The following is a 23,340-nucleotide window of genomic DNA, read 5'->3' on the forward strand; positions in this document are numbered from 1 at the left end:
TTTGGACCATAGTTCCTGATATGTTGAATTCTAATTCTTGTCATTAACAGAATATCATTGAGTTTTGCCCATACAAGTAAGGAATAATCTAATGATAAATACTTCAAAGGAGATTTCAAGGATGGCATCATAAAGTCAAACAATTAAAAAAAGAAGAAATCAGTGCTTTTCCCCCCCATATGCAACCAGAAACAAGAAGGTGGCTGGGCTTTAGGATTATTACAGACAATTTAGAGGGCACACGTTAAAGAACTTATTTTCATGGAGGGCGATTATCAATTGGATTGAGTTGCTAAGATACTGAATTTAAGATTCACAATGTAGCAGGATTTTGGAAGCTGATCAGAAGTGATGGAGCCAATTTCATCGCAACCAACTATTCAAAAATTGACAATTTTATGCCTTTTAAAAAATGTGTTTTACCCATTATCAGCATATAAAAATGTATCAACTAATGGCATTTCAATTCCAACTGAAAAGAGTTATTGAACGTTCAATATTTTGTTAGTTGAATGATGGAGCAGCTGATTGCAGACATACATTTACTGCAGGAGTAAATCTTGCACCTTTCTTTTCTATTATCGGTGAGCACGTTTATACACTAATGAGGATTTGTACAAAGCCAGATGGTCACTCACACATTGTAATTACCAGTTGGTGGAAAATACACTGTGTAGGAAGCAAGTGCAGATGCTGGTTTAAACTGGCGATAGACACACAAAAAGCAGGAGTAACTCAGCGGGTCAGGCAGCATCTCTGGAGAAAAGGAACATTTCGGATCAAGGCCCTTCTTCAGACTGAGAGTCTGGGGAAACGGAAACGAGAGATTTAGACGGTGATATGGAGAGATATAGAACAGACGAATGAATGAAAGATATACAAAGAGTAACAATGATCATGGAAAGGAGGATCCCACAATGGTCCAGTGTTGGCTGTGGACTAGGTGTTAACGAGTTATACTGACAGTGAAACTTAACAGGATGACAGTGAAACTAGTACGACGACAAGGGTGGGGGACGGATGGATAGAGAGGGAATGCACGGGTTACTTGAAGTGGAAGAAATCAATATTCATACCACTGGGTTGTAAGCTGCCTTGCACTGTGGCTGAAGTTAGGTGATGCAGGCTACCACCATTCAAGAGGAGCACCAAATGCCAATAGGGTGAATCGATAGGCTCAATCCTCCAACCTTTCATATTTGTTCTGGTCACAGATAAGTGGCATTCACCTTGGTATTTGCATTATCTTAATTTCCGCAAATGCTTTGATAATTCTAAGCACTGCTTTGTTGTTTTCTCACATTGCAGCGAGTTGCGATTGAATTGATAGCAGCATCAGTCTGCACACAGCCAAGCTGATCCCATTTCCCTGCCAATAGCCTGTCAGGAGTGCTCCTACTAGTAATTAGATATCAGTCAAAGTTAAAAAGTTGGCACGTCTTGAATTTCCTTTTGGCACATTATGAGCTGTTCTGGAATAAACATTGACTTGCAATTCAGAATCACAGCCTTGTGGGATTGAAATGTGTAGGTGTGCAAGCGGCTGCAGGTTTTGAGCTACCTGAACCACGTTGCAAAGACAATCTGCCAGTGCAACAACAATAATGGATGGGATTTATATAGCGCCTTTCTAATACTCAAGGCGCTTTACATCGCATTATTCATTCACTCCTCAGTCACACTCGGTGGTGGTAAGCTACTTCTGTAGCCACAGCTGCCCTGGGGCAGACTGATGGAAGCGTGGCTGCCAATCTGCGCCTACGGCCCCTCCGACCACCACCAATCACTCACACACATTCACACACATTCACACACAGGCAAAGGTGGGTGAAGTGTCTTGCCCAAGGACACAACGACAGTATGCACTCCAAGCGGGATTCGAACCGGCTACCTTCCGGTTGCCAGCCGAACACTTAGCCCATTGTGCCATCTATGCAACATTGTGCCATCTATGCAACAATGCAACATAAGTGGCAGCAATATTGGGGGCGCAGATTCCTAAATTTAGCAGCACCCAAGAAGAATCTTTAGTTTGCACTACTAGAGTCATAGATGGAATCATGGAGTCATACATCATGGAAACAGGTCCAACGGCCCAAATTGCCCACACCAACCAACATATCCCATCTACACTAGTCCCACCTGCCTGCATATGTCCCATATCCCTCCAAACCTGTCCTATCCATGTACCTGTCTAATTGTTTCTTAAACATTGCAATAGTCCCTGCTTCAACTACCTTCTCTAGCAGCTCATTCCATACACCCACCACCCTTTGTGTGAAAAAGTTACCCCTCGGATTCCTAGTAAATCTTTCCCCCTTCACCTTAAACCTATGTTTACGTGAATAGTTTAGTTTAGAGATACAATGCGGGAAAAGGCCCTTCGGCCCACCCAGTCCACGCCGACCAGCGATCACCCCGTACACTAGCGCCATCCTACATACTTGAGCCCATTTACAATTTTTACCAAAGCCAATCAACCTACAAACGTGCATGTCTTTGGGATGTGAGAGGAAACTGGAGCACCCGGAGAAAACCCACACGGTCACGGGGAGAACGTTTAAGTGTGGTGTTTTTGTGTTAATTTTGGCTGCAGTCGGTGTTTGCAAATAATAATTCCTTTTGAACAGAGCATCTCTTTTAAATGAAAGTGGGCAGGTGGGCTGTTTGGAAGAAACCACGTTACAAACTGTGCTCTCCTGCCATTAAGTGTATTCCAAATGAAAAGGGGAGAATTGAATTAGTCTAAGTGATTAACCATACAGGGATATTATGACTCAGATGGGAACAGATTGACTTCGGAGTTCTCTTCACCTAACGACTGTGCCAGTATTTTAAACACCGCGGAGTCACCGCTGATTGTGCTGATTAATTTAAAGCTGTTAGACAGAGGATATTCTGCAACCATCAGTCACAGCTGTTGCCGCTCCACATCCCTGCCACACATCTGCTTCCAGCTCAATTAATCACCCGTCCACAACATGCAGCGCATTTCTCACCGCGGTCTGAAACATTCATTTTTCAACATTCTCCTGCTAAAGACAACCTTTAAGATCACTTAATTATCCAGTGTGAAGAAATGGCTGGTTAAACCACTGCAACTTCGCACGTGGTAGCAAGAGGGATATAATCTCGCAGCTGTTACCCACTTTAGCATTGTCGTTCACCAACTCAAAGCTTCAATCCCTCATATCGATAGTAATGCCCCTGTCCCACTTAGGAAACCTGAACGGTAACCTCTGGAGACTTTGTGCCCCACCCAACGTTTCCGTGCGGTTCCCGGAGGTTGCAGGTGGTTGCCGAAGGTTGCAGGTAGTGGAAGCAGGTAGGGAGACTGACAAAAACCTCCGGGCGCAAAGTCTCCAGAGGTTTCCATTCAGGTTTCCTAAGTGGGACAGGGGCATTTGTCCAAATGTCTTTTAAATGTTATAATAGCAACCTCCTCTAGCAGCTTGTTCCATATATCCACCACTCTGAGTGTAAAATATGCCCCTAAGGTTCCTATTAATTTTTTCCCTTCTTACCATAAACCTATGTCCTCTGGATTTTGACCCCCGCCTACTCTGGGTAAAAGACAGTGCATTTCCACTATAGATTCCCCCTTAAGACTTAATACACCTCTATAAGATCACACTCAGCCTCCTGTGCTCCAAGGAATAAACTCCTTGCCTGCCCAAACATTCCCTGTAGCTCAGGCCCTCAAGTCCTGGCAACATCCTCGTAAATCTGCTCTGCACTCTTCCCAGCTTACAGACAGTCAGATGGGAAAGCAGTGATGCGAAGAAAAAGTGTTTTTTCTTTGCAGATAAAAGACCAACATTTGATCAAAATCAGGTTGATAGTGAAGGCTATGATCAATGGACATCATCTGATTAGCAACACCACACAGATCTAGACTCAAAGATTGTTAGCTTCTGTTGTCTGATATCACAATGGATGAAGACCATGTCAATTCCTTCTCTTGCCTGGAGAGAGATTCATGGCAAACATAATGGACAGGCAGATAGATGTGGTGACAATAGCACGAGGTAATGGCCCAGAATGTAGCGAACAAATAAATGCTGAGTCCAACAATGAGTCATTATGTACTCCAGCCCTCCTAAGGTCATCTATTCCTGGTGTAGGAAGGCACTGTAGATGCTGGTTTACACTGAAGACAGGAACAAAATGCTGGAGTAACTCAGCGGGTCAGCCAGCATCTCTAGAGAAAAGGAATATGTGACATTTCGAAGACCCTTCTTCAGATCCCAGGTCCTGATTTGTTCTGGCCTTTTCACTCCTCCAGTTCCCCCCCTCACCCACCTCCACACTTCAGTCTGAAGTGGGGTTCTGACCATATTCCTTTTCTCCAAAGACGCTGTCTGATCCGATGAGTTACTTCAGCATTTTGAGTCTATCTGCTGGGGGATTTCAGCGGGTCAGGCAGCATCTGTGGAGGGAACGGACAGACAACTTTTCAGGTCCAGACCCTTCTTCAGACTGATGGATTCAGGGGAAGAGAGCTGGGAAAGAGAGATGGGAAGAGGTGATGGAAAAGTTTAGAGGGGTTAGATAAGAGAGATACAGCGTGGAAACATGCCCTGCAGCCCACCCAGTCCCCGCCAACCAGCGATCCCTGTACACTAACTTCTAACCTCAGTCTGAAGAAGGGTTTCGGCCCGAAACATCACCTATTTCCTTTGCTCCATAGATGCTGCTGCACCCGCTGAGTTTCTCCAGCATTTTTGTGAACCTGCAAACCTGAACGTCTTTGGAATGTGGGAAGAAACCAGAGCACCTGGAGGAAACCCACGCGGTCAGGGGGAGAACGTACAGACTCTGTACACCAGCACCCATAGGCAAGATCAAACCCGGGTCTCTGGCGCTGTAAGGCAGCAACTCTACCACAGTGCCACTGTGCCGGAGGAGGTGAATGAAACAGGGAGGTGTGAGAAGGCAGGAGAAATGTGTGTGTACCGAGAGTGCAGAGGGAGAAAACCCAAAACGCTGTTTCGTCCATCTCCCTCCATAGATGCTGCCCGACCCACTGAGTTCCTCCAGCATCCGCAGTTTCTTGTTTCTCCAGTTTGTAGTTATTTGGGAACAGTTCCACAGATCCCTGCTTTACAATCAGCGATCTCTCATGCCAGCTGAGCAGTCAATCAATTCTCACAGACTACAAACTGGGACAAAAAAATGTTTAAACTGATAATAAAGATAAGAATATAATTTACATTAAAGAAAGAAACTTATTAAATCATTTTAATATCTTTAGCTTTTTGAAATATTAATGAGGGAACTGCTCAGTCTACATGTGTTAAATTAGTTTTTCAAGCCAAATTGGTTTTTAGGCTATAATTTTAAGTAAAAACCTGCGTGTCTTTGGAGTGTGGGAGGAAACCGGAGATCTTGGAGAAAACCCACGCAGGTCACAGGGAGAACGTGCAAACTCTTTACAGACAGCACCTGTAGTCAGGATTAATCCAGAGTCTCTGGCGCTGTGAGGCAGCAACTCTACCGCTGCACCATTATGCCACTTTGTTTTATTATTTCTATCGAATAGATGTTTCTCCCATTTCCACTGCTGGTGTAGAAATATGTGCCTTTTAGATGTGTTTGTGTTATTGCCTTTGTGTTCCTGGTGTTTCAGTCAATAATATGACTCGTGCTCTGCTGTTAAGTGACATATTTCCCATATACAACATTTCCTATAGATTCAAGAGAGGCCTTAAATCAAAATCATACCTCAGTCGTGCTGAAATATTAGTGTCGAGAGCCCATTTAGTCAATTGGACAGCCACATGGATCACACTGAAGTCAATGGAACCAATTTTCAGACGAGTTCACAGTGCGTTTATTACAGTTTTGCTTGTTTGGCACAAGTGAGCAAAGGTGGAGCTTTTCCTCACTATATATGAGGTAGAGGAATGGCAAATAGAGTTTAATTCAGATAGTGTGAGGTGTTGCATTTTGCAAAGTCAAACCAGGGCAGGTCTTTCACAGTGAACTGTAGGGCCTTTGGGAATGTTGTGGAGCAGAAGGTTTCAGGACACCAGGTACTTTTGTTCCCTGAAAGTCGTGTCGCAGCTAAATCGGAGGCTTTTGCTACATTGGCCACCATCAGTCAGAGAATAGAGTGTACAAATTGGGGCATTATGTGGCAGTTGTACAAGGTGTTGGTGATGCCGCACCTGGATTATTGTGTCCAGCTTTGGTCGACCTGCTATTAGGAAAATTGCCAATAAGCTGTAAAGAGTCAGAGAAGATTTACGAGGATGTTGCCAGTATATGGAGAGATTGAGCAGGCTAGGACCTTGTTTTCCCATATGCAGCAGGCTGGTGTATAAAATCACGAGGGGCATAGATAGCCATTTTCCCAGAGTAGACGAATCAAGGTACATGTGCGGCACTGTGGCGCAGCGGTAGAGTTGCTGCCGTACAGCGAATGCAGCTCCAGAGACCTAGGTTTGATCCTGACTACGGGTGCTGTCTGTACGGAGTTAGTATGTTCTCCCCGTGACCTGCGTGGGTTTTATCCGAGATCTTCGGTTTCCTCCCACACTCCAAAGACGTACAGGTATGTAGGTTACTTGGCTTGGTATAAAATGTAAATTGTCCCTAGTGGGTATAGGATAGTGTTGATGTGCGGGGATCGCTGGTCGGCACGCACCCGGTGGGTCGAAAGTGCCTGATTCCATGCTGTATAACCATATATAACCATATAACAATTACAGCACGGAAACAGGCCATCTCGGCCCTACAAGTCCATGCCGAACAATTATTTTCCCTTAGTCCCACCTGCCTGCACTCATACCATAACCCTCCATTCCCTTCTCATCCATATGCCTATCCAATTTGTTTTTAAATGATACCAACGAACCTGCCTCCACCACCTCCACTGGAAGCTCATTCCACACAGCTACCACTCTCTGAGTAAAGAAGTTCCCCCTCATGTTACCCCTAAACTTCTGTCCCTTAATTCTGAAGTCATGTCCTCTTGTTTGAATCTTCCCTATTCTCAAAGGGAAAAGCTTGTCCACATCAACTCTGTCTATCCCTCTCATCATTTTAAAGACCTCTATCAAGTCCCCCCTTAACCTTCTGCGCTCCAGAGAATAAAGACCTAACCTATTCAACCTTTCTCTGTTAGTTGTTGAAACCCAGGCAACATTCTAGTAAATCTCCTCTGTACTCTCTCTATTTTGTTGACATCCTTCCTATAATTGGGCGACCAAAATTGTACACCATACTCCAGATTTGGTCTCACCAATGCCTTGTACAATTTTAACATTACATCCCAGCTTCTATACTCAATGCTCTGATTTATAAAGGCTAGAATACCAAAAGCTTTCTTTACCACCTTGTCTATATGAGATTCCACCTTCAAGGAACTATGCACGGTTATTCCCAGATCCCTCTGTTCAACTGCATTCCTCAATTCCCTACCATTTACCATGTACGTCCTATTTTGATTTGTCCTGCCAAGGTGTAGCACCTCACATTTATCAGCATTAAACTCCATCTGCCATCTTTCAGCCCATTCTTCCAAATGGCCTAAATCACTCTGTAGACTTTGGAAATCCTCTTCATTATCCACAACACCCCCTAACTTGGATACATCTGCATACTTACTAATCCAATTTACCACACCTTCATCCAGATCATTGATGTACATGACAAACAACAAAGGACCCAACACAGATCCCCGAGACACCCCACTAGTCACCTGCCTCCAACCCGACAAACAGCCATCCACCATTACCCTCTGGCGTCTCCCATTCAGCCATGCTTGTATGCCATGTATCTCTAAACTAAACTCAAAACTAAGATCTAGAGGGCATAGGGTTTAGGTGAGAGAGAAAAGAGTGAATGGAAACCAGAGGGGTGACGTGTTTTACACAGAGGTTGGTGGGTAGGAAATGTTTAGAGGAATATAGGCCAGGCACAGGCAAATGGGACTAAAGTAGATTTAGTTTAGTTTAGAGATACAGCAAGGAAACAGGCCCTTCGGCCCACCGGGTCTGTGCCGACCAGCGATCCCCTCACATTAATACTATCCTACACCCACTAGGGACAATTTTTACATTTAGCAAGCCAATTAACCTACAAACTTGTACATCTTTGGAATGTGAGAGGAAACTGAAGATCTCGGAGAAAACTCACGCAGGTCACGGGGAGAACGTACAAACTCCGTACAGAGAGCACCCGTAGTCGGGATCGAACCCGGGTCTCTGGCTCTGCATTCGCTGTTAGGAAGCAACTCTACTGCTGCGCCACCGTGACTGCCTAAAATTATAGAGTAAGAAAACAGGACCTTGGGCCACATCGAGTCCACACCAACCATTGGTCATCGGTTCACATTAGTTCTATGTTGTCCCACTTTCCCATCCACTCCCTACGCACTAGGGGCAACTTACAGAGGTTGATGAATCTACACACATCTTTGGAATGTGGGAGGAAACCAGAGCAGCTGGAGAAAGCCCACAAGGTCACAGGGAGAACGTGCAAACTCCACACAGACAGCACCCGAGATCCGGATCGAACCTGGGTCTCTGGCATTGTGCGGTAGCGGCTCAACCAGCTGTGCCACGGTGCTGCCCTTGGGGCATCTTGGCCGGCATGGACCAGGTGGGGAAAGGGCCAGTTTCCGTGCTGTACGACCCGTATGTCTGTAGCTTCCACTAAACGTGACTGTACGTTCCACGTGAACTTTGTAGCAGATCTACTCCCAGCTCAGTACTTCTAGAATCAGCACATATAATCACTGGTGCATAATTACGTGCTGGCACTGAACCACTGTTCCGGTACTTCTGTGCTCACGTCACGGTAGCTTCATGAGCCTTTGTAATCTGATGAAGCAGCAGCAGGAAACTGCAAATCTTCAGCATCCTAGACAGCTTCTGTACGTTTACAGCGCAGGTTGAAGCTACATCAATATAGCCGATGCATTCAGTCCATCATTCCGGTCTGGGTACCTAATACAGTCTGCATTCGTCATTACAGATTTTTGTTATGGTGGACAAAATCTGTTGTAACCAAAGCATCTGTTTGTGTTGAGTAAACTTTTATAAATGAATTTACAATGTTTAAAGTATTATGTATTGTGTGTCCTTTCCTGTTTATTGTATGTCCTGTTTATTGGGTGACCTTCCAATAATGGACATATTTATCCCTCCCTTATTCGGATATAGTGGACGAATGGCAATAGCAGACCCCATTTCCCCAACATGGTCCATTATATCAAAGGTTATCTGTATTACTGATTCTTGTATATCGATTCCTCTGTTATTGGCCCACAATGTCCATGCCGAACATGATGCCTCATTAAACAGATCTTATCTGCCTCTACGCGATCCCTATCCCTGTATTTCCTGCACTTCCATGTGCCTGACCAATAGCCTCACAAATGCCACTATCGTATCTGCCTCCACCACCACCCCTAGCCAATAAATCATAAATCACCAACAAATAAACGATACATTTAAACTAAAATACGATTCAATTCACCAATAAACTCACAAATAAATTTAGCGTCTCCATAATACAGACAGGTTTGTAGGTTAATCGGCTTGGTATAAATTAAACAATTGTCCCTCGTGTGTGTAGGGTAGTGTTAATATGCGGGGATCGCTGGTTGGTTCGGACTCAGTGGGCCGTAGGGCCTGTTTCCTTGCTGTATCTTTAAATTAAACTAAAACTAATTATGTATAACTAAATTGATAATGAAAAATATAGCCGCATTACAAAATAGTTCTTTGACCACCACATTGTTACTAACTTGGAATAGATATATGCCTCTTCACTTGTTACAACTGTTCAATATTTGCAATATGCACATCCTTAACACAAAATGGATCATTGCTTCTATAAAAGGCACGTTGTGTACACAGAGTTTTATTGGTGTCAAAGAAGTGGGTTTCTCAGATGTTAATTTGCTGCCCAATTTATATGAATAAAAACTGAAGAATATCCTACTACAATATCGAAGTAGGAGGAATATATGTAGCCTGTCATTGTCATTGGCAGTTTTAGTAAATGGTGGGGGGAGAGAGGGGAGAGAGTGGGGAGGGAGAGTGGGAGGGGGAGGGGGGAGGGAAGTGGAAGAGTGGGTAGAGAGGGAGAGGTAGAGGGGTAGGGGGAGTGGTGGAAGAGGACAGAGGGGTAGGGGAAGGGGTGGTGGGTGAGAAGGGAGGGAGGGGAAAGTGAGGGGGAGAGAGAGGGGTGGGGGAGAGAGAGGGAGAGGGGTGGGGTAAGTGGGAGAGAAGTGGAAGAGTGGGGAGGGAGGGAAGGGCGAGAGGTGGAAGAGGGACAGAGGGGTAGGGGGAAGGGGGCGGAGGGAGAGAGGGAAGGGGGTGGGAGGAGGAGGGGGAGGAGGGGGAGGAGAGGGAGAGTGATGAGGAGAGGGAGATGGAGAGGAGGAGGAGAGATGGGTGGGGGGAGATGGGGTACCATCATGAGGTACCACCTCCAGTTTAAATTCCATTTGGAATATTTTGGAGGACCAAGAAACCAAGAACCAAGAAAATGTATTTCTGAGGTGATATTCGATTCTATCTTGTGATTAGATTGTACAATAATGAAATGAATGGCAAACATGTGCTGAAGAACAGCAGGCATTGCACCGTATAGCAATTAGTTGAATATTCTTTTAGTTTAGTAAAAGAGGAGGTACAGTTGTGCAAATCAGCTAAGCATATGAATAATTCAGATTTATTATAAATGTTAATTAGGCCAAATTGTATATTTATTACACATCAGAGACCATAATTCATACAAAGTAAACCAATGAATACTCCAGGGGTTTTATCTCCCAAACATCTCACAAACTATTTAGTTATTTACAATCAACTATGATTTCTTCACCAGCAATTCCCCAAGCAGTCAAATAAAGCTGCAGAATGTGAATAACCTTTCTTTCACCATTCCCATTGTGCAAGAATTAAAGAGATAATCGTTTAATATCCTTAATTTAGGTGACACTTTTGCCTTACGTGTGGGAGTGGTAGGTATTGTGATGGACCACAGTATGATTTCCCAGTCATAGTCAGACAGCACGGAAATAGGCCATTTGGCCCTACTCATCCATGCCAACCAAGATGCCCCATCAAAGCCAATCCCATTTGCTCGTCTTTGACCCATATCTCATTGAACTTCTCCCATCCATGTTCCTGTACAAGTGTCTTTGAAATGCTGTTTATAGTACCTGCCTCAACTATCTCCTCTGGTAAAATGTGTAGGAAGGAACTGCAGATGCTGGTCAGGCAGTATTTCTGGGGAAAAGGAAGGGTCTCGACCCAAAACATCACCTATTACTTTTCTCCAGAGATGCTGCCTGACCTGCTGAGTTACTCCAGCTTTTTGTGTCTACCTCCTCTGGTACCTCACTCCATACACTCCATATACCCACTACCTTCTGAATGAAAAGTCAAAGAAAAGGATCAAAAGATTATGAGGTATATTTTTCATTGTTTGTTCAAATATCTTATTTACCTGTGATATTAGTCCATGCAGGCATCACATTATTAGCAGCTCCCTACGATATCCTGTTTTGTTTAATCTGGTGAAATGCAAATGTGTATCTTGTGCATCAAAGTTATTTTTGTTATTGCAATCAAGAATATTATTGGAATTAATTTGATTTGCCTTCGCAGACATTTTCTTTTGTTTCAAATTGTTAACATTTTGATGTTACCATTCCTTTTCTTTGTGAATTTAGTTTTTAGAGCTCAAAAATAGTGATCTTAAAGTGCCAAGTCTTTTGTCCAAAAGGCAGAGAGCAAAATGCTGGAGGAACTCAGCCAGTCAGACGGCATCTGTGGTGGGAATGGACAGGCAACAATTCGAGGTGAGATCTATTCCACAAATTGGAGTAGGGGGGGGGGGGGAGAAAGCTGGAAGGAGAGAGGTGGGGGCAGGACAAAGACTGGCGAGTGATGGGTGGATACAGATGATGGAGGTTTGATTTATAGATGGGTGAAGTAAATGACAAAAGCTGGAGGTGAAAAGGAGACAAAAATGTGTCAGATAAGGAGAGAAGAGGAGGAGTGAAATGTAAAGCTAGTGGGAGAGATATTGGTGAAATGGGACAGGAGGGGGAAGTTGGGGGATAGAAGGGAAATGAGTGACTCGGGAAGAAGAGATGAGCATACAGAGGAGGGAAAAGGACCAGGGTGACTGGATATAATATTTGTCCAAGGATAGGGGAAAGGAGAAATGCATTTCAGTTTTAATTAAGGCCTTTGATTTTCAAATTAAACATAATGTGGAAACTTTGCTTGGAGATAATGATTTGATCTGTTTTTATAAAACCTGAACAATTCTCTTAAAAAAAGAATGGGCAACAGTAAATAGTAATTTTTCGCATTGTTTTGGAATTCCCTTGTTACACAAAAATAAATCAAGAGCCAACTCCTTTACCGTTTATCACTAAAATACCAGAATAAAGCCACTTATAGTAATGGCTCATCTGCTGGCTTAGAAGTGCCCCTCTGTCAGAACCAGCAGAAAGCTGGGACATTAATACCACCAGCTCCCCCACTTTTCTGCATTAGACCCACTCCATTGCCACTTATTGAAGCAGCACGTCTGAAAAAAACCCACTAGAGAGTCCGTCTCGATAAATCTGCACCGATTGGGACCATTAGGAGTTGAGCCAGTGATGAAATATAACACAAATGTTACCATAGCAACGCTGTGGCATTCTTTCAACGGGATCCTAAAAACGCAAACCCTCTTGGCTTGCTTTTATTTTTAACATGATGAACAACATTTAGACAGATGATGGGTAATTTCTCCCTTCCTCAGTTGTATACCATGGCTGATATAAAACTGACAAACTGTCTCCGGATGTTCATGTTGCATAAACACAAAGTGCTGGAAGAACTCAACGGGGCAGTCAGCATATTCAATTCAATTCAACTTTAATGTCATTGCACAAATACTGAGTATGGGTACAACGAAATGCAGTTTTGCGTCAGTCCGTAGTAGTAGTGCATATAGAAATTAAAAAAAAAAGAAGATACAGAATAATCAAAAATACAGAATAATTAAACAATGGGGACGGAGGGACCGGAGAAATCTATCGGCGGGACTCCGAGTTCAGCAATGTGATGGTATAATTGTAGAAGCTGTTCCTCATCCTACTGGTACGAGACCTGAGGCTCCTGTACCGTCTCCCTGATGGGAGGAGGGCAAACAGTCCATGGTTGGGGTGGGAGGGGTCTTTAATGATCTTCCCAGCCCGTCTCAGACACCGTTTTCGGTGGAGGGCATCCATGGCAGGGAGCGGGGCACCGATGATGTGCTGCGCGGTTTTCACCACCCGTTGTAGTGCCTTCCTGTCCGCAACAGTGCAGCTGCTGTACCATACCGTGAAGCAGGTGGTCAGGATGCTCTCGATGGTACAGCGGTAGAAGTTGGTCAGTATCTGGGGGGACAGGTGGGCTTTCTTGAGCCTCCTCAGGAAGTAAAGGCACTGTTGTGCCTTTTTGATCAGCTTGGAGGTGTTGAGGGACCAGGACAAATCCTCCGAGATATGTACCCCGAGGAATTTGTAGCTGGAGACGCGCTCCACCTCAGTCCCGTTTATATGGATGGGGGTATGACTGCATCCTCTGACCTTCCTGAAGTCGACAATAATTTCCTTCGTCTTCTTGGAGTTGAGGACGAGGTTATTGTTGGCACACCAGGTTGTCAGGTGCTGGACCTCCTCTCTGTAGGCTGACTCATCGTTGTCACTGATCAGTCCTACCACCGTGGTGTCGTCAGCAAACTTAATGATGGTGTTGGATCCGTACTTAGGGATGCAGTCGTGGGTGAAGAGGGAGTAGAGGAGAGGGCTGAGCACACAGCCCTGTGGCACGCCGGTGTTCAGTGTTATAGTGGAGGAGGTGAGGTTGTTGACCCTAACAGACTGTGGTCTGTTGGTGAGGAAATCCAGTGTCCAGTTGCAGAGGGAGGTGGAGATGCCAAGTCCGCTGATCAAGCTGGCGGGGATGACAGTGTTAAAGGCAGAGCTGAAATCAATGAACAGCAACCTGATGTAGGAGTTGTTGTTGTCCAGGTGGGTCAGGGCAGAGTGTAGAGCCGCCGATATGGCGTCCTCTGTAGACCTGTTGGCCCGGTAGGCAAACTGATGGGGGTCCAGTGTGGGGGGGAGGCTGGCTTTGAGGTGAGCCAAGATCAGCCGCTCAAAGCACTTAGCAATGACAGGGGTGAGTGCCACTGGGCGGAAATCATTGAGACTCCCTGTGGCTGACTGTTTGGGCACTGGCACGATGGTTGATGTCTTGAGGCAAGTGGGGACAACACCCTGGGCCAGTGAGAGATTGAAAATGTCGGTGAAGACTGGGGATAGTTGTCCAGCACATGCCCTAAGCACCCGGCCAGGGATGCCATCGGGGCCGGCAGCTTTGCGCTCATTCACCTTGCTCAGTGCATCTTGTACAGCAGAGGTGGAGAGACTGAGGGGTTGTTCATTCGGGGGTGGAGCAACTTTGATGGCTGGGGTTTTGTTGTCCCGGTCAAAGCGAGCATAGAAATGGTTTAGCTCGTCAGGAAGGGTGGCGTTGTCGGGGGGAGGGGTGTTAACTTTCTGGTAATCGGCAAGGGATTTGATTCCTTGCCACATGCGCCTGGGGTCAGAGTTGTTTTGGAAGTGCTCCTCAATCCGCCGTTTGTGATTGAGTTTGGCATTCCTAATTCCCATTTTCAGATTGGCCCTGGATGAGCTGTATCCCTCAGCGTCGCCAGATCTGAAAGCGGCATCGCGAGCCTTCAGTAGGAGTCTGACCTCTCTGCTCATCCACGGCTTCTGGTTAGGGAAGGTCTTTATCTCTTTGTGGGTAGTGACATTATCGGTGCAGAATTTTATATAGTCCATAACTGTTGAGGTGTATGAGTTGATGTCCACTTGTGAATTGAAGGTGGACTGGGTAGCAAACAGACTCCAGTCTGTCTGCTGAAACTGCTCCTGTAAAACAGAGACAGCCCCCTCAGGCCAAACCTTCACTGTCCTCATATGTGCAGGGAGTGCAGGGGCAAATGACGTATTAGGTCAGGACTCTTCTTCAGTCTGAAAAAGGGTACCAACCCGAAAAATCATCTAATCATTTCCTCCACAGATGCGGCCGGACCGGTTGAGTTCTTCCAGCACTTTGTGTTTTGCTCAGGGTCCCAGCATCCACAGTCTCTTGTTTTCCACTATGTCCTGGACACACAAATGTACACATCGCTGCTCAGAGATGGGGCTGTTTTGCACTAATAATGGGGTTTATGTTTATTTATCATTTTGTTTATTGTGTTATCTAAGGTGGAAGGGGAAAGATTTAATAGGAACCCAAGGGGCAATGTCTTTTTTTACATAAAGGGTGGTAGGTATATGGAATGAGCTATCAGAGCAGGTAATTGAGGAAGGTACTATAACAACATTTAAAAAACATTTGGACGGGTACATGGACTGGAAAGACAGAGGGATATGGGCCAAACGCAGGCAGGTGGGACTAGTGTAGGTGGGGCATGTTGGTCGGTGTGGGCAAGTTGGTCCAAAGGGCCTGTTTCCATGCTATATGAGTACGATGACTCTGCGAGTATTGTGTTTACATACTTGTTATGGGGTCAAGAAAAGAGCGTTCACGTCGCGGCCCTGTTTCCACCAATCTTTCCCCCACAACGCACAAGAAGCACAAGAGTGACAAGGCAGACACCATTGTATGCTGATGCCGAGAAGTGTGTTCAGCTCCGACTGAACAACTTCTAATCTTGTGTGTGGACTCGATGAGAAGTTGCTTGTTATGCTGCTGCAAGTAAGAATTTCATTATTCCATTTTCTGTATATGTGACAATTAAACACTCTTGACCTCGTCAGCTGTTTCTTTTTTATTTCAAATCATTGATTTCAGACCACTGAATTTTTTGTCCATTGGGCATTTGAATTCATTTTAAAATAAATCATATGGAATTAAAAGTAAACAGTTTTCAGTACATGGTGCCCAGCAATGCTATTAAACCGCCCAATAAAATCAACTGCTTTCACCACGTTTACTTATCACTAATTAATCCAAAGTATTTCAATAGACTAACCAAGTAGCCTGGACAGTCAAGAGACAGTTCTCTCAAGACCTTCAGCGGTATAGTTGCTGCCTTACAGCGCCAGAGACCATGGTTCGATTCTCAGGTGCTGACTATATGGAGTTTGCATGTTCTCCCTGTGACATGCGTGGGTTTTCTCCAGGTGCTGCAGTTTCCATCCACACTCCAAAGACGTGCATATTTCTAGGTTTCTATAAATTGTTCATAGCGTGTAGGATAGTGTAGTGTTGGTCGGTGCAGACTCGTGAGCTGAAGGACCTATTTCCGTGTAACTTTACCAAGTGTAAAATGTATTATTATTGTCTCATGTACAGAGATACAGTGAAAAGCATGTTCTGCATGCCATTCAGTCAAATTGTACCATACATAAGAACAGCAGATCCTCTTCTGGAACAGCAGGGAGACAGTCGGCGACATCTTGCAACTTCCAAGTTTCTGAATAGTCCGATCCTGGTCCAAGGAGATGTCCAATTTGTGATTTTCTTCCTCTAAGGTCCGGTGTCCTGGAGGCCCTGGATCATGTTGTAGGTGTCAGCCTGACCCAGCGCAATGCCGTCGGCTCCTTCCACCACCAGCTGCCGCAGGCTACGCTCAATCACTCGTTATTTTGTGACATGGAAGGTGGAGGAGGTCACTTTTGCATTACTCCAGCATTGTGTGTCTTTTTTTTTTTTAAAGAAAACCAACACCTGCAGTTCCTTGTGTGGCTATGCACCAATCTGATGGTCCATGCCAATATTTGCAGCTTAACACTGACTGATCCTACTTTGAGAATGATCAATAAAGGGCCTGTCCCACTGCGGCGACCTAATTGGCATGTTTAGAAGAGTTTGCCCTCGACTCATACTCGCAGCATGGTCGACACAAGGTCCTAGGAGGTCTTTGTAACTCTCCTTCATGCTTGAGAGCCGCGTACTCGAGGCCTCAGCTAGGTTGCGGCGTTTTTTTCAACATGCTGAAAAATGCCCTTGAGTAAAAAAAGGTCGCCATGGGAAAAAAAAATAATATTTTTTTACTCGTAGGTTTAGTCAAGGTAGGTCGTAATGCTATTGTAGGTAGTCAAAGGCAATCGAAGGTAATCGAAGGTATTCGAAGGTAAAGCTCGTTGAGAAAAAAAAGGTCAGTAAACCGACCGGTAATATTAAATGACCGCTAAACTTTATTAAACGTTGTCTGGCTTCTTAAAAGTGTCTCCACTCCTTCTCCCCCCCTTCTCTCCCCCTTCTCCCCCCCTTCTCTCCCCCTCTCTCCCTTTCCCCCTCTAAAGGACTTACCGTAACTGTGCCAGCCGTGTTCATCGCGGGTGTGAATTTCAGACAGCACTCCCCCGCTTTCCCTGGCCCCCGCCTTTGCGGGTGTGTGTGTGTGTGTGTGTGTGTGTGTGTGTGTGTGTGTGTGTGTGTGTGTGTGTGTGTGTGTGTGTGTGTGTGTGTGTGTGTGTGTGTGTGTGTGTGTGTGTGTGTGTGTGTGTGTGTGCGTGCGAGCGTGCGCGTGTGTGTGTGTGTGTGTGTGTGCAGATGGTCGATCCAGCTCGCGGTTTCATCGCTGACGGTCGATCCAGCTCGAGGTTTTTCAGGCGAGTGCCCTCGAGCTTGAAGGTCGAAGACAGTCGCTGAAAAGTCCCGTTAGTGCTCAATTTTGTTCTTGCTAATATTCGTTGTTAATGCCCATTCTAATAGGTATCATTTCACAAAACAGATTATTGTCCATTTGCTTTCATTTTAATTATCTCTTTTGCCATTTATCCAAATGTTGTTTAACTCCTTTTATCTATCATCCCACGTGATACGTCAGAGACTACTTGCACAAAAAACACTTCGGAAACTAGTAAAACAAATCAATTCTTTAGTAGCCTTTTATGAAACATGGATTGTTTTCTCCAGAGGTTGGAGGGAGACCTGATAGAAGTAGGTATCTAAAATAACAGGGAATATTGGTAGACAATAGGATCCTTTTACCCTGGGTGGAAATGTGAATGACTAGAGAGAGTAGCTTTAAGCAGAAGGGAGCAAATTTAAAGGAGATGTGCGGTGCAAGTTGTTTTCACATAGAGGGTGGTAAGTGCCTGGAATGCGCTGCCAAGGATGTTGGTTGAAACAGATATGTTAAGGCCTGTCCCACGAGCATGCGACTCCATGCGGCAAGAGCGACCTAAGCGACTCCATGCGGCACCTAACCACAAGCGGGGGCTGCGCGGAGGTCGAGTGAGAGACATGAAGTGCGAGCGAAGTCCGCGGGAAGTTCGCGCGTTACGTACGGCGTCGAGGCGGCTGCGGGCCGGCAGGCCGTTGCCGTGCGGAATTTTTGAACAGGTCAGTTTTTCGGAGCCCGGCTCCGCACAACTCCATACAGCTCCGGCGATCGAAGTGGGACCGGCCCCGCGAGGCCGTACGGCTCAAGCGACCACGTTGGGTAGCGCTTGCCGCATGGAGTCACTTAGGTCACGCTTGCCGCATGGAGTCGCATGCTCGTGGGACAGGCCCTTTAGTGACATATAAAAGGCTTTTGGATAGGCATATGGATATGCAGGGAAAGAGGGATATGGATTATGTGCATATGTGCAGGCAGATAAGTGATGGTCTTGACATTATGTTCAACACAGACATTGGGGGCAGAAGGGCTTATGTTGATATGTACTGTTCTATTTTCTATAGGTAAGGCAGTATCTGTGGGGTGAATAATTAGGCAAAGTTTCAGATTGGAACCCCAGATGTGCAGGGCTAGTGTTGGGCGCCTAGAACTCACTGCCAGGAGTGGTGGTGGAGGCAGATAAAGTAGTAGCATCTAAAATTTATCAGGCCAATAGATCTGTGGATGATGCAGTCAACCTGGGTCTGCACTTCATCCTACAGCACCTAGACCGCCAATGGACCTATGGGAGGATCCTGTTTGATGATTTTAGCTCTGCATTCAACACCATTGTGCCAGAGCTACTACACTCCAAACTTTCCGAGTTGACTGTGCCTGAACCCCTCTGTTGGTGGATCACCAGCTTAATGACAGACAGGAAGCAGCATGTGAGGCTGGGAAAGCACATCTCAGACCCGCAAACACTCAGCGTAGGAGCACCGCAAGGCTGCGTACTCTACCCTCTCCTCTACACCAACGACTGCACCTTCACAGACACCTCTGTCAAGTTTCTCAAGTTTGTGGACGAAACAACCTTGATTGGACTGATCCAGGATGGGGAGGTATCTGCCTACAGTCCTGGTACCATCGCAACAACCTAAAGCTCAATGCTCTTAAGACAGTGGAATTGATTGTAGACTTTAGGAGAGCTCCCTCTCTCCTCACCCCACTCACCATCAACTACACCACAGTCACATCTGTGGAGTCTTTTAAGTTCCTGGGAACCATCATCTCCAAGGACCTTAAGTGGAGGGCTACCATCGACTCCACAAAAAAGGCACAACAGAGAATGTACTTCCTACGGCAGCTGAGGAAACACAATCTGCCACAGGCAATGATGGTCTAATTCTACACGGCCATCGTAGAGTCTGTCCTCACCTTCTCCATCATGGTCTGGTTTGGCTCAGCCACCAAGCACGACATCCGGAGGCTGCAGCAAATCGTTCAATCAGCTGAGAAGGTTATTGGCTGCAACCTTCCCTCCATTGATGAACTGTACACTGCAAGGGCCAGGAAGCGAGCGGGCAAGATCATCTCCGACCCCTCTCACCCTGGCCACAAACTCTTTGAATCACTTCCGTCTGGAAGGCGACTCCGGACTGTCAAAGCTGCCACCGCCAGACATAAAAACAGTTTTTATCCACGAGTAGTTGCTCTACTCAACAGCCAAAAATCTGGAGCCTCCCTTTGATCTGGTATTTTGTTGGTTCACATGCTTGATCAATGGTGTTTTATCATTAATGTTTTATTATTATTAATGTTTAGTGTTTTCTGAGTCATTCGTAACTGTCACTGTATCTCATGTTGTTACTTGTGGGCGGAGCACCAAAGCAAATTTCTTGTATGGGAATACTTGGTCAATAAACTTACTTACAAAAAGGCATTTGGATAGGCACTTGGATATGCAGGGAATTAAGGTATATGATCACATGCCGGCAGTGGAGATTAGTTTAAGTTGGAATCATATTTGACAATGGGCCTAAGGACCTGAATCCACGCAGTATTTAGTTTAGTTCTGTTTAGAGATACAGCGCGGAAACAGTCCACACAGACACCAAGTCCACGCCGACCAGTGATTGCCATACACTAGCGCTATCCAACACACCAGGCACAATTTACAATTTTTACCAAAGCCAATTAACCTACAAAGACATACAGGTTTGGAGTGTTGGAGGAAACCGCAGCACCCAGAGGAGACCCATGCAGTTACAGGAAGAACGTGCAAACTCTGTACGGACAGCAACCATCGACAGCATCGAACTCGGGTCTTTGGCTCTGTGAAGCAAACTTTGTCTCTCTAAACTAAACTAAACAGCCATATCAAAAGAGTCAAGAGTATTTTATTGTCAAGTGCCCCAAAACAAAACAATGAAATTCTGATTTGCAGCAGCACAACAGGTAAGTAAACACAGTGACATGTCAGCCTCATTTCTCTTCCAATGCACAACATTTGACTTTTTTCCCCCACCGGTAATGAAAGAGTTAAACCGATTCCTCCCAATAACTCCAAATCAATGCAATTTAGGCCATTTCAAACTTTACCACGGGCCTTTATCTTTGCAGCTGATGTACTGGGATCAACAAGAATTTTCTTAAACCTCTCAATTCGACCTCCATTATTTGCAATGAATGCAGCAAATTTGTTCCAAAAATGAAGAAATCGCACAAAGTCAAGGCAAATCAATTGTGAACTGCCGGGCTCTGAATGAATAATGCTTTTGCTACCTAGTACTCTCTCTGACATCTATGATGGAGCATGCATGGAGCAAATCATAAAATATTAAGTGACTGAAACAACTCTGCTCTGTACAGAAAAGAAACACGATTTTTCCAATATTCTTCTTAATTTCCACCTGTCGGTACATTCTCAAATTAATTACATTCCCAAAAGCTTCAGTTTTCTTTATAAAGTATGGAAATGGCCTCTGATATCATTTAAGAAAGTAAGATCTCAGAAAGCAGTTATACTGTATTCCTTCCTTATTGGAGAAACCACCAGATCCCGACTATGGGTGCTTGTCTGTACGGAGTTTGTACATTCGTTCCGTGATCTGCATGGGTTTTCCCCGGATGCAACGATTTACACTCCAAAGACATGCAGGTTAGTAGTCTAATTGGCTTCTGCGAAATTGTAAATTGTCCCTGGGGTGTGTAGGAGGATGCTACTGTGTGGGGTTGCTGGTCGGCACGGATTCGGTGGATCAAAGGGCCTGATTCCACGCTGTATCTCTAAACGAAATAAAACATCAGAGCTTATTTTACCAATCACAGGTGTAACATATTTTGGATTCAAAGCTAAAACTTTATTTTCTTGTTCAGGAACCTCAAAGGTAAAAGGCTGTCTGAATACGACAACTCCAAGATCCTATAATCAAACCATATGCCATACAACCTGAATGATGAGTCTAACAGCGATAAATTAGTCTAGATTTAATAATTTATCCTGATTATAATAAATTGAAAATTACGCAGGATTCCCACCAAGTCTTAAGTCAATCAAATATTTAAATTATTACAAGGTAAACAACTAATCAAATTAATTTGAAGCTGAATGTACAAGTCAAATAAAGGTTACATAGTGCGTGGCATTATCAAATTATCATTATCAAATTAACAAGTTTTTGTTTCTCCTGACTGCTTTTTATAGTTTTTGAATAAGGCACAAGGGAAACACATCAAGTTCAGCTCATTTGTAACAATTTCAGCAGAGGACCAGAGGGAAAAAAAATTCCTCAGATGGATGTTAGATAGAGCTCTAGGGGCTAGTGGAGTCAAGGGATATGGGGAGAAGGCAGGCACGGGTTATTGATAGGGGACGATCAGCCATGATCACAATGAATGGCGGTGCTACTCGAAGGGCCGAATGGCCTCCTCCTGCACCTATTTTCTATGTTTCTATGTTTCTATGTAGGAATTTCAAGTGGTGCAGCTGGTGGAACTGCTGCTTCACAGCGCCAGAGACCAGGGTTCGATCCTGACCATGGGTGTTGCATGTGTGGAGTCTGCAATGTCCTCTCTGCATCTGTGTGTGTTTCCTCCGGGGTGCTCCGCTTTCCTCTCACATCACAAAGACCTGCGAGTATGTAGGTTAACTGGCTTTTGTAAATTACCCCTGGCATGTAGGGTGTAGATGAGGAAGTGGGATAACATGCAACTTTTTTTTTACAAAATTAAATGTATTCAATTATTTACAATAATATTTACACAACAAAAAAAAATAAGCAAACGCCCACCATCATAATACTAAATTGCCAAGTGTTCTTAATACTAAACATCAAATTACTATATTGCAATCCTGATCCAGGATACAGGCAATCAATCCCCCGTGCATAACATAGAACCAGTGTGAACAGATGATCGATGGTCAGCGTGGGCTCAGTGAAGCAAAGGGCCTGTATCTTTCAATCAATCAATCAAATTTCAGTCAAAGCATGGACAACACCCTGCTCTTGCCCCCATCCCCAAACTCCAACCAAATTCAGCACATTTACCCCATTTCTCTCAGATGAAGATCATGCACAGCATTCTTTAGTTTGACCACAACACCCAGGAAGCAGAGCTTTGTTGAAGCTACATCCCCCCAGACAAGTGGTGGACTGCTCAATTATGTCATAAAACATGGAACTGTACAGCGCAGGAAACATAGAAACATAGAAACATAGAAAATAGGTGCAGGAGTAGGCCATTCGGCCCTTCGAGCCTGCACCGTCATTCAATATGATCATGGCTGATCATCCAACTCAGTATCCTGTACCTGCCTTCTCTCCATACCTGGACTTCCCCAACATCGGGAACAATCTTCCTGCATCTACCCTGTCCAACCCCTTAAGAATTTTGTAAGTTTCTATAAGATCCCCCCTCAATCTTCTAAATTCTAGCGAGTACAAACCGAGTCTATCTAGTCTTTCTTCATATGAAAGTCCTGACATCCCAGGAATCAGTCTGGTGAACCTTCTCTGTACTCCCTCTATGGCAAGAATGTCTTTCCTCAGATTAGGAGACCAAAACTGTACGCAATACTCCAGGTGTGGTCTCACCAAGACCCTGTACAACTGCAATAGAACCTCCCTGCTCCTATACTCAAATCCTTTTGCTATGAATGCTAACATACCATTCGCCTTCTTCACTGCCTGCTGCACCTGC

This window comes from Amblyraja radiata, chromosome 26 (genome assembly GCF_010909765.2).
Source record: "Amblyraja radiata isolate CabotCenter1 chromosome 26, sAmbRad1.1.pri, whole genome shotgun sequence".
Classification (NCBI taxonomy): Eukaryota; Metazoa; Chordata; class Chondrichthyes; order Rajiformes; family Rajidae; genus Amblyraja; species Amblyraja radiata.